At 42.5% G+C, this 11,304-nt stretch overlaps 1 pseudogene across 1 annotated transcript; it reads left to right on the top strand.

The window, feature by feature from the left end:
• The first annotated feature begins 1,322 nt into the window (after positions 1–1,322).
• LOC311486534 lies at positions 1,323–7,034 on the top strand (annotated as a pseudogene). The gene is made up of 6 exons: positions 1,323–1,698; positions 2,043–2,106; positions 2,771–2,973; positions 4,095–4,391; positions 6,328–6,600; positions 6,845–7,034. The product of its transcript is annotated as an uncharacterized misc_RNA (transcript).
• Positions 7,035–11,304: the final 4,270 nt, after the last annotated feature.

Here is an 11,304-nt window from a genome sequence, read left to right as displayed (position 1 = left end):
TTCCATTGTCTGCCCCTAGATGGTGTCCTGTAGCTTTGCTTTCAATTACTCTGTTAAATACACTGATCAGGCATAACATTATGACCTATTCTAATATTCTCCCTTGTGCCTCCAAAACAGTGACTCCTCACAGAATGGACATGGGCCTTATGGGTCCCATGGATTGAGGGGAGGGGCCTCTATGGATCATCCCACAGATACTTGATTAGTTTGCGATCTCGTCAATTTGGAGGCCAGGTCAACACCTTGTGCTGTTCTTCATGGTTGTTGTTTTTTTTTAGTTGTTCCTAAATCATTTTTGTGTGTGTCTGTGTCAGGCTGCATCCTGCTGGGGATGGCTGCCGCTGTCAAGGACTGTCATTGCTATGGGGTGGGGGTGCCTGGTCTGGTCTAGGTGGGTGCTACATGTCTAAGTAACATCCACATGAATGAATGCCAGGTCCAGAAGTTTCCCAGCAGAACATTGTATTGTCACAAGATGCTCAATGTTATTTACTTCTCCTGTTAGTGGTTTTAATGTTGTGGCTGATCAGTGTATATCTGCAGATGCATCTTTGAGAGCATGATGCCTTGAGTGATGCACAGTGTTTAACTATGTAATATTGTACTTAAAAGTTATAACAAATATATTTCCTGTTGTTCTTGTGTATGTGAGTAGTAGCAGCTTTCTCTTTCTAGATATCTGGTTAGTGTTTCACAGATTATATAAAGAAGCGATTCTCATTTTGAGAACTTTGTAACCCTTTCACCAGTTACTTTCCTGAATGATTATAGGGATATTTCACCCTGCTGAAGCTTTCAAATAAACAAACAAAATGGAAAATGAGCTTGTCTACATGCACTTATTTCTGACTCCAGAAAAGGGAAACTGTTGACGCCAACGACAGAACTGTTGGTGATGACGTGTTTAGCTTCAGTGATATTCTTTTCTGTAAATCTGCATTAGCCTTCACACATATCTGCCACTTTGAAATGAATGAATAGATCTGAATGCGTATACAGTTAATGACACCATAATGCAGTGTACTGGTGATTGCCTGAATCCGGTTTCAGTTCAGCAGCGCTGTCAACATCACTGCATCGGGTGTGCTAACACTTATCTGAGAGGGTTTCTCATCAGACAGTAATCTTTGCATCATGTAGATAAGTGCATGTGTTTCACCAACCTGCCGCTGCAACAATCACAGATCTTCAGGGAACAGAAGTAAACTTCAAGTTCATTAATAAATGTTGTGGTGTTCTTAAATACCTTCATTTATCTCACTGTACTGCAAGTGGTGCGGGCATCAATAGAGGATGAGCGAGCGAGCAGGATGGTTGGAATGCGGCAACAGGGACAAGATGGGAGCAGAGAGTGGACTGCAAAGTCTCCTGGGCGGAGTTTTTGGAAAGCTGAGCCCCATCGCTTACGATTCCTGATCCAGGCTGTCTACGATGTACTACCAAGCCCATCCAACCTGATCCGCTGGGGAATGGTGGAGTCACCAGCCTGCAACCTGTGCCTGAAGAGGTGGACCCTGGAGCACACCCACAGCTGCTGTCTGAAAGCCCTGGGCAAGAGGCGCTACCGCTGGCACCGGCAAGTCCTGAAGGCCATAGCCAACACCATCAGCTGTGGAATTAGCCAGATCAAGATATGCCCAGCTAGTGGAGGAGTGCAGGAACAATGGGTGGCAGGCTGGGTGCGAGCCCATCGAGGTGGGATGCAGAGGGTTCGCGAGCCAGTCTCTATGTAGGGCCTACAACATTCTGGGCATCACAGGGGCCAGTAAGCGAAGGGCCATCAGGGATGTCACTGAGGCGGCAGAAGTTGCCTCAAGGTGGCTGTTGATGAGGAGAGGAGAGCCATGGGCGAAGTAGCGCTACCTGGACACAAGCTGGGGCCTGATCAACCCTAACTGGGTCGCCTGGGAGAGAGTGTATGATGTTTGAAAGACCCGAAACACTCCATGACCCCAGGTAACATCACTGAGGGTGTGTCCAGGTTGCATCAATTGGATGTGGTGTTCTTAAATACCTTAATTTATCTCACTGTTCTGCAGGTAGCCCTCAGTATGTGAATACACTTAATCAGTTCATGGGCAGGGGCGGCACAGTGGCGAGGTGGTTAGCACTGATGCCTCAGAGCAAGAAAGTTCCAGGTTCAAATTTCTTTCTGTGTGGAGTTTCTGTGTTCTCCCTGTGTCTGCGTGGGTTCTCTCCGATTACTCCAGCTTCCTCCCACCATCCAGAGACATGCTGGTTAAGTTAATTGGTTATTCTAAATTGGCCATAGGTGTGTTTGTGAGTGTGAATGGTTGCTATCCCTGCGATAGACTGGCAACCTGTCCAGGGTGTACCCCAATGGGCTCCAGCCTCCCCGGGGATAGGAGATGAATGAATGAATGAATTTACGGGCAGGTACAACATGGAATTCAATCGGATGTCACAAAAGCAGCTTGTGCAGTTCTGCCGGAGTGCAGTGCAACCTCTGATGGGCTGTTAGTAACCTGTCTTAAACTGTTCAGAGGCTGCAATACATCATCTGGCCACAGGATGAAGCCACACTCAGTTGCGCTGCCTCGAGTTCTTATCAGCAATGTGTTAGAATTCTTAATGAGGGAGTGCAGCAAGTTCAGTGTGGTAGCTTTAATGTTCAACAGACATTTCTTCTCTCTCGTACCTTTCTGTGTAAACACAAATGACTGATGGTGTTACTCATTAAAAGAAAAGAAACAGTAGGATATACATAGAGCTTTCATTGTATGACAGTATGATGGTGTCACTCTAGCAAGTTGTGTGAGTGTGGAGGGAGCTTCTTCTACTTCCTCTCTTTTTTTTCCTGTGCTATCTTTAACTAGTCACAGTTTCATAGACCTCAAGAGAAAATAAAGGCTGTTCTTCTTCCGTCAGAGATGGTGTGCTGTCTGCTTCGCTGCCTGAGCGGCCTCTCAACTTACAGTGTTGTTCTGCTTCTCGTGGTCTGCCTCCATGGTACGTACACCACTTTTACTGATTTACAAAGTGTTTATGAACACGGGGTAATGTTACAAAGAGGAGTATGTGTTTCTCTCAAGCATGTGATGCTCTGATATGTGCTTAGGATAGAGCTTGTAGATCCAGACTGCAGGATTGAGGATTTTCTGCATACAGTATGTACTTGTCATTTTAGGAAATAATATGACCAACTGGACTTACAATATGTTTAATCTGTGTTTCAAATGCCAGATACTGACTTTAAACGAAGCACCAGGTAAAAGACTTAAACACACTCATTCTAGGGATTGTAACTTAATGAATGGCATACTACTGTATCTCGTGGCTCCATGTCTGCAATAATACTTTATCATTTTTGGTACACAGTGTAAATTTCTTCCAGCATCTGCATGCACATGAAAGTAATTTCAGTCATGGGTCAGTCTTTCTGTTTATGTTGCTTCCTGGTTGTTTGCATCAAAGGGTTGATAGTGTTACTTCTTCATAGTGTAACTATATATAGCATTTAAAGAGTCACAGTTTCTACCCAGTGTGTCCACTGCTTCCTGCTTCAAACCACCTCACTGTAAACCAAGACACTAAACAAGCTAGCATAATGCAACAGTCTTATTTAATGAGACCATGTCCACAACAGAGACAGGTATAATCTACTTTAGTACAGTGCATGCTACACACACCAACACTCATTAGAGTCCACCACAATAGTTCAAAGTAAAAGCTTTGACAGGAACAAGGAAGTGGGGGTTGATTTAAGTTTTGAACCACAAGAGGCAGAACAACTTCAGCATCTGTTTAGCAGGACTGCAGGATTAATTCTCAATATAGCAAAACAGCAAGCAAAACGCTATTAACTGTCACCAATAATAATAAAATGTGACACATCAGTTCATCAACAAACCCCTTTGTGTCTCATTTACTTTTCGATTGTACCGTCTATATGTTAGCTCCCGTCATCCAAACATCAGTCGCGTGTTATCAATGGTTCTCATTGTCTAATCTGCCTTCTCTCTGTCATTTCATGAAACTGGACAATATGCTTTCAATTACATGTTGGGTGATCAAATGTAATATTTGATATTTTATACTTGTGTGTCTCTGTTTGTTTGTGTGTGTTTCAGATGTAGAGCCTTCCGGCTGTGAACGTGTCATCCACAGAAAAGTCGGAGACACCGTAGTCTTTTCATCATGTCTACCAACTAAAGGAGTTATATCAGCTATTTGGAAATACAACAATAGAGACAATCTTAAAGATGTAACTAAAACTGATCAGTTCAAGGGCAGATATGATGAAGATTCCAAAAACTATACTTTAACAGTGAGACAGTTGACTAGTCAAGATTCGGGTGATTTCTATTTTGTCTCTGAGGAGAACAACCGACAAAGAGAAACAGTCAGATTCACTCTGCATGTTCATGGTAAGATTCATCTGCTGATTTATTCTCAAACAATAATCAGTCCAAACTGATATCCCACTCATATTGTGTGTTAAGTGTGAGTTATTATTCTAATATGACTGAATCCAAGGAGGATTTGTCATTCATTCATTAATTATTACCCTCCTGACCTAGGGGTGCCAGGGAGGGTAGTTATAACCCTTGCTGCCACAGTCTGAATGTAAACACAAAGAGGCAGAACAACTTCAGCATCTGTTTAGCAGGACTGCAGGATTAATTCTCAATATAGCAAAACAGCAAGCAAAACGCTATTAACTGTCACCAATAATAATAAAATGTGACACATCAGTTCATCAACAAACCCCTTTGTGTCTCATTTACTTTTCGATTGTACCGTCTATATGTTAGCTCCCGTCATCCAAACATCAGTCTCAAAGCTATTAAAACATAAAATTACTCCGCTGTCACTCTCTGTATTTTCAACAAAGAACCTCAACACTCTTGACCCTCGTTTTTGGACACAGACACATACACAGAAGAATTTCAACCCACCTGAATGTAAACTCAAAGAGGCAGAACAACTTCAGCATCTGTTTAGCAGGACCGCAGGATTTACCTCTTTCTAGAGTTTGTGTTCCTCTCAGGCGCAAGGCGCTCCCTACTGACATGTGAGAGTGTCGCACTAACACCAAAAACAATAACAGTACAATGAAATAGGCACTGAAATCCCATTTTAAGACACAATGAAATGAAATAAAAAATCCTTTTTATATATCTTTTTAGCCCTGTACACTCCATGAATTTAGTGTATTTTTTTAAAACATCTTTTTAATCCTTTACATTCATACATGCTGATTCACATAAGGTTGAAAGTTATGTTTTTTTTAGTTGCTGTTTTTTTCTCATTCTGCAGCTGGTCTTCCTGATACAGAGACATAACTGATACTGAGCCTCATTTCATTTATAAATTTTCACTTATTTTTATTTTTATTTTATTTTATTTTTTTATTTAACCTTTATTTAACCAGATAAAAGCCCATTGAGATCAAGATCTCTTTCACAAGGGTGACCTGGCCAAAAAGGTCAGCAGCACGAGGCACAACAGCAGCACATGTCAACACAGACCACAAAGAGCAACAGACAGAACAAAACATGCAATCCTAGAGATTTTGTTGTTGCTTTTCTAAATTGTTCTTTTACTAGACCCGACAACCCCAAAACAACACACTCGCACGCGTGTTATCAATGGTTCTCATTGTCTAATCTGTCTTCTCTCTGTCTTTTCATGAAACTGGACAATATGCTTTCAATTACATGTTGGGTGATCAAATGTAATATTTGATATTTTATACTTGTGTGTCTCTGTTTGTTTGTGTGTGTTTCAGATGTAGAGCCTTCCGGTTGTGAACGTGTCATCCACAGAAAAGTCGGAGACACCGCAGTCTTTTCATCATGTCTACCAACTAAAGGAGTTATATCAGCTATTTGGAAATACAACAATAGAGACAATCTTAAAGATGTAACTAAAACTGATCAGTTCAAGGGCAGATATGATGAAGATTCCAAAAACTATACTTTAACAGTGAGACAGTTGACTAGTCAAGATTCAGGTGATTTCTATTTTGTCTCTGAGGAGAACAACCGACAAAGAGAAACAGTCAGATTCACTCTGCATGTTCATGGTAAGATTCATCTGCTGATTTATTCTCAAACAATAATCAGTCCAAACTGATATCCCACTCATATTGTGTGTTACGTGTGAGTTATTATTCTAATATGACTGAATCCAAGGAGGATTTGTCATTCATTCATTAATTTTCTATACCCGGTTATTCCTGTTAAGGGTCGCGGGGGTCTGTTGGAGCCCATCCCAGCTGTCATCGGGCGAGAGGCAGAGGAGGATTTGTCACTTTGTTCTGATGTTTCTAATTACTCTCTCCTCTTCCTGTCTCGTCAGAGCCCATAACTCAGCAGCCTGGTGTGAAAGAGAACAATTTCACCAGAAATGCCTTAAATGGATCCTGCACAGTTTCACTGGAGTGCAACAGTGACAGTGACGTCACCTACAAGTGGACTGTAGTGAGCCAAACTCAAACTGGTCCCAAGCTGCAATACACCTTCTGGCCAGATGATGGCGACACCACATTCACCTGCACAGTTTCTAATTTCATCAGTGAGCAATCTGCAGTCATAACCAAGAAGTGCAGCAAGAATACTATGAACACAGCAGGTATTTGAAATTCAGTTTTCTGAGTTCACAGTAATTCACCTGTAAATATTATTCAAAGAATACATTTAGTTTGCACTGAAACAAGCAGACAAATAATTCTAGAGGGAGCTGTGTCATTCAACAAGAAATGGAAACAATGAAAGAAAGAATGCATTCACTTGTGTGTGTGTGTGTGTGTGTGTGTGTGTGTGTGTGTGTGTGTTATATGAACGTTACTGACTACACTTGTTATTTATTATTTCAGTGTCCAGCTCTTCTTCTGTCTTATTCATCATTAGGATGTTGATTGGAGTTCTGATTATTCTGCTGCTGCTCGTGCTACTTCACTACACAAAGTCAAAGGGTGAGAGGTTTTGTCACTGATATCAGCTAGCTATTTGCATATTTTATTATGCAAGAACGTAAGAAAATGAACACAAAGTAATGACACTTGTCTTTTTTTTTTTTTTTTTTTTTGCAGATCTCTTTTGTAACAGGTTGGTGCATCCCTCTCTTCTTTCGTTTCCAGTATCACTGCAGTAACTTGAAGGTATACATTTCTTGCTTTTACTCCACGTTTCACATACTCCTCCTTTCAGGCTCAAACGCTCTGAAACGGTCAACCAGGATGAAAGTCAACGGCATGTGCACTCCTCCCTCCTCCAGGGTGAGTCTTCCATCTATACTGCCCCTTCTGGTCAGATACAGTAGCATGAAAAGGTTGAGGAAACAGAAGTTCACTCATTAATATTCACTGATGTGACTTTAACTTAATTATCATTGGCTTGCAGATGATGGTGCCGTCTATGAAACAGTGGAAACCTCTGATAATCCTGGAAAATAAAAAAGTATCAAAGTAGCTGTAAATGCTGTTGAATTATTAACAGATTATAAATAATTATAATTAATTCAGAAATAATTATAATTGAAAATGTATTATTTAAAGAGGAGCACCAGATAGTGTCACATCTCCCTCAAATGCGATGGACTTTATGCTGATATGCCAAACTATGGGTACGGAGCATTTGTGGTGTTTAAAGTGTCAGTTACTGTGGGAACAGTCTCTGTAAGAGGAACTATCAGTTGACCCTCTGATACTGATCTCAGCATCTTGGCCTCATGGTTTCCTCATACGACACAAGCAGACCATATTCACGCGTCAGCATTTTTCTTTGACTTTTTTTTTTTTTTTTTTTTTTTTTAATCAAAGTGGAAAGCCTTGAACTCTGTTAAGTAAAGCCTGCACAAGAATGGTGACAAACAACATGACAAGTCGACAAGCTGGTGCCCAAATTTGCAAAGATGCCCAAAAGGATTTAGAAAGGATACAGTAACTGATGATTAGATCAACAAATCTAATATTAAAGCCCAGAACCTGACTAATCAGGTCATCTATTAGCAAATGTGAGGTTTTACATGTCTTGTCATGCTCTCCCTGCATGTGTCATGTCATGTGTTTGAAAATTACACAGATATGTGTGCTGGATGGATTGGATTGAATGGATAGCTTCTTTACAGCCAGCATATCCTACAGACAGGCTTACACCGATCAGCCACAACATTAAAATCCCTGACAGGAGAGGTACATATCATTGATCATCTTGTGATAATACAGTGTTATGCAAGGAATCTTTTGGTGACTTCTGTTACTCAAGCACGGTTTATGCCTCTGCAGGACACAGACACCGTGACCTACGCACGTAGCCTACGGCAGTGCGAGCCATTTATACTTGAGCACTCATCAGTCTGACTCACTCTGTAAGAACTCCACGCAAATGTTAGGGGGCGCTGTGTCTGTTTGGCCAGTCGGGTTAATTTTTGTCTGCTTCACTTTCAACAATGGCATCTGAAACTTTCGCCAAAGACAAGTCATACAAATGCTTGTAGCTCCGAACCTCCTCAGTTAATAAATAATAAGAATAAGAATCAGAAAACCTTTATTTGTCCCACAATGGGGAAACTGCAGTTTGCAACAGCATGCAGAAATGACACAGATAGAACAGATAAAAATAGATATATTGCACAGACTGGTGTTATTACACCATAAGGTGTAACAATATTGCACATATTAGGAGTGCTTGTTGTGGAGCCTAACAGCAGCAGGAAGGAAAGACCTTCTGTGTCTTTCCTTCACACATGGAGGGTGAAGCAGTCTGTCACCGAAGCTGCTCCTCAGTCCTGTCAGGTCACCATGCAGGGGGTGGGACTCATTGTCCAGGGTGGAGGACAGTTTAGCCAGAGCTCTCCTGTCACCCACCTCCCTCACTGAGTCCAAGGGGCAGCCCAGGACAGAGCTGGACTTCCTGATGATCTTATCCAGCTTCTTCCTGTCCCTCACTGTGATGCCACTGTTCCAGCAGACCACTCCGTACAGGATGGCTGATGCCACTACAGAGTCAAACAAGGTCTTCAGGAGTGCCCCTTTCACTCCAAAAGACCTCAGTCTCCTCAGAAGGTAGAGCCTGCTCTGTCCCTTCCTATAGAGCGCATCAGTGTGGTTAGTCCAGTCCAGTTTGGTGTTGAGGTGAACACCCTCGACTTATAAGAGTCCACTTGCTCAATGTCCATTCCCTGGATGTTCACTGGTGAGGGGAGGGCAGAACAACGTCTACGAAAATCCACCACCATCTCCTTGGTCTTCCCCGCGTTGATCAGGAGGTGGTTTCGTTGACACCATTCCACAAAGTTCCCCGTCAGTCCTCTGTACTCTGCATCGTCGTCACCTCTGATGAGGCCAACAATCGCAGAGTCGTCGGAGAACTTCAGCAGTACACAGCTGTCTGTGTTGTGTTTGAAGTCTGCTGTGTAGAGGGTGAAAAAAAAGGGAGCCAGAACAGTCCCCTGAGGGGCACCCGTGCTGCTGGTGAGCAGGTCAGACACACAATCCAATCCAATCCACTTTATTTATATAGCACAATTTAAACAAACACAAGGTTTCCAAAGTGCTTTCCAACATAAAACACAATAAAACACAATAAATAAATAACACAATAGATAAAAACACAATTTTATATATAAAACACAGTTCCTGCTTCTCACAAACTGTGGTCGGTCTGTGAGGTAGTCCAGGATCCATGTAGACAGCTGGTGGTCCACACCCATCCTCTCCAGTTTGTCCCTCAGAATCACAGGCTGGATGGTGTTGAACGCACTGGAGAAATCAGAAAAGGTGACTCTCACAGTGCTGCCAGGCTTTTCCTAGTGAGAGAGAGCTCGGTGTAGCAGGAAGATAACGGCGTCCTCCACTCCAACATTAGGACGGGAGGCAAACTGTAGTGGGTCCATGGAGGGGCCCACCTTAGAGCGGAGATGTCCCAGTATCCATCTCTCCAGTGTCTTCATCAGGTGGGATGTTAGAGCCACCGGTCTGTAGCTGCTGAGGTTTTTAGGGTGTGATGTTTTGGGAGGCTGAGTGAAGAGGGCATAAGCCAGGTGACAGCAAGTGAGGGACAAGCTGCATGGGGGGAGGAGTGGGTGCTTGATCAAACCTGTTGAAATGTAGATTTAGATCGTTGACCCACTGCTGCTTCTCCATCCTTATTCCCTGATCTAAAAGCTCTCTTCTTCTCCTTCAGCAGAGTTTTAATCTCAAGGTTAATCCACGGCTTGTTATTTGAGAAGCACCACACCATTCCTCGATGTGTTTCACCTTTATTGATTCAAAATAATGAACTTGGAAATTGTGGTGAAAGAGACGCAGCCAGAAATACTAAAGTGGAAATACGCTACTAATCACAGCTCTCGCAGTCTGTGTCTCCATGACATGTAGTTACATTTCTGAGGAGGAGCACATCAGGCTACGCTGCTAGGGTCTGCGTAGGGTCTGTGCTGTCGTCGTAGCTCCGGCATCAAATTGATGCAGAAGCATAAACCGCACATTACACATGTAGCACACATCTAGACCAGACCAGACACCCCCACCCCATAGCAATGACACTCCTTGATGGCAGCAGCCATCCCCAGCAGGATACAGCCTGACACAGAGACACACACAAAAACAGTTTAGGAACAACTGAAAAAAAAAACATGAAGAACAGCACAAGGTGTTGACCTGACCTTCAAATTCACCAGATCCCAAACTGATCAAGTATCTGTGGGATGATCCACAGAGGCCCCTCCCCTCAACCCATAGGACCCAAAGGCCCCCACTAACAACATTCTGTTGCCAGACACCACAGGACACCCTCAGAAGGCCCATGCCCATTCTCTGATGAGTCACAACTGTTTTGGAGGCACAAGGGAGACCTACACAATATTAGGAAGGTGGTCATAATGTTATGCCTGATCGGTGTACATAGCTGAAAGCTGAAGTGCTGAGAGACTGAACCCAGGTGATTGCTTAATAAAGCCTTAGAGACAAATGAGCTAAAAGTCAACCAGAGAAAACCCTGTGTTTAACTGCGTGGACAGATTTTTTTTATTATTATTTTCTACATCTTAACCTTTAGCAGTGTTACAAATACTGGGATGATTTTCTCATGCTTGCATGTTTAAGTTTTTAGCCACATGATGGTGCACTGTGGTTTCTTTCCAGTTATGGAAATGGGCGGTTGTTCTCGAACGTCTCTGCAGATGCATCTGTGAGGCAAAGTAGATCCTGTGTACATTGTGCCAAATAAAGTATAAGTGAACAAATGGATTTTGTCACAATAATATAAATATTCTACTTCCAATAATACAAATTAGATTTTTTTTTTTTTCATTTCAGTATAACTGTCTAATGCA

This window comes from Chelon labrosus (assembly GCF_963514085.1).
Source record: "Chelon labrosus genome assembly, chromosome: 1".
In the NCBI taxonomy this organism is placed as follows: domain Eukaryota; kingdom Metazoa; phylum Chordata; class Actinopteri; order Mugiliformes; family Mugilidae; genus Chelon; species Chelon labrosus.
Note: the sequence above shows the minus strand (reverse complement) of the source record. Positions and strands in the feature narration are given on the sequence as shown.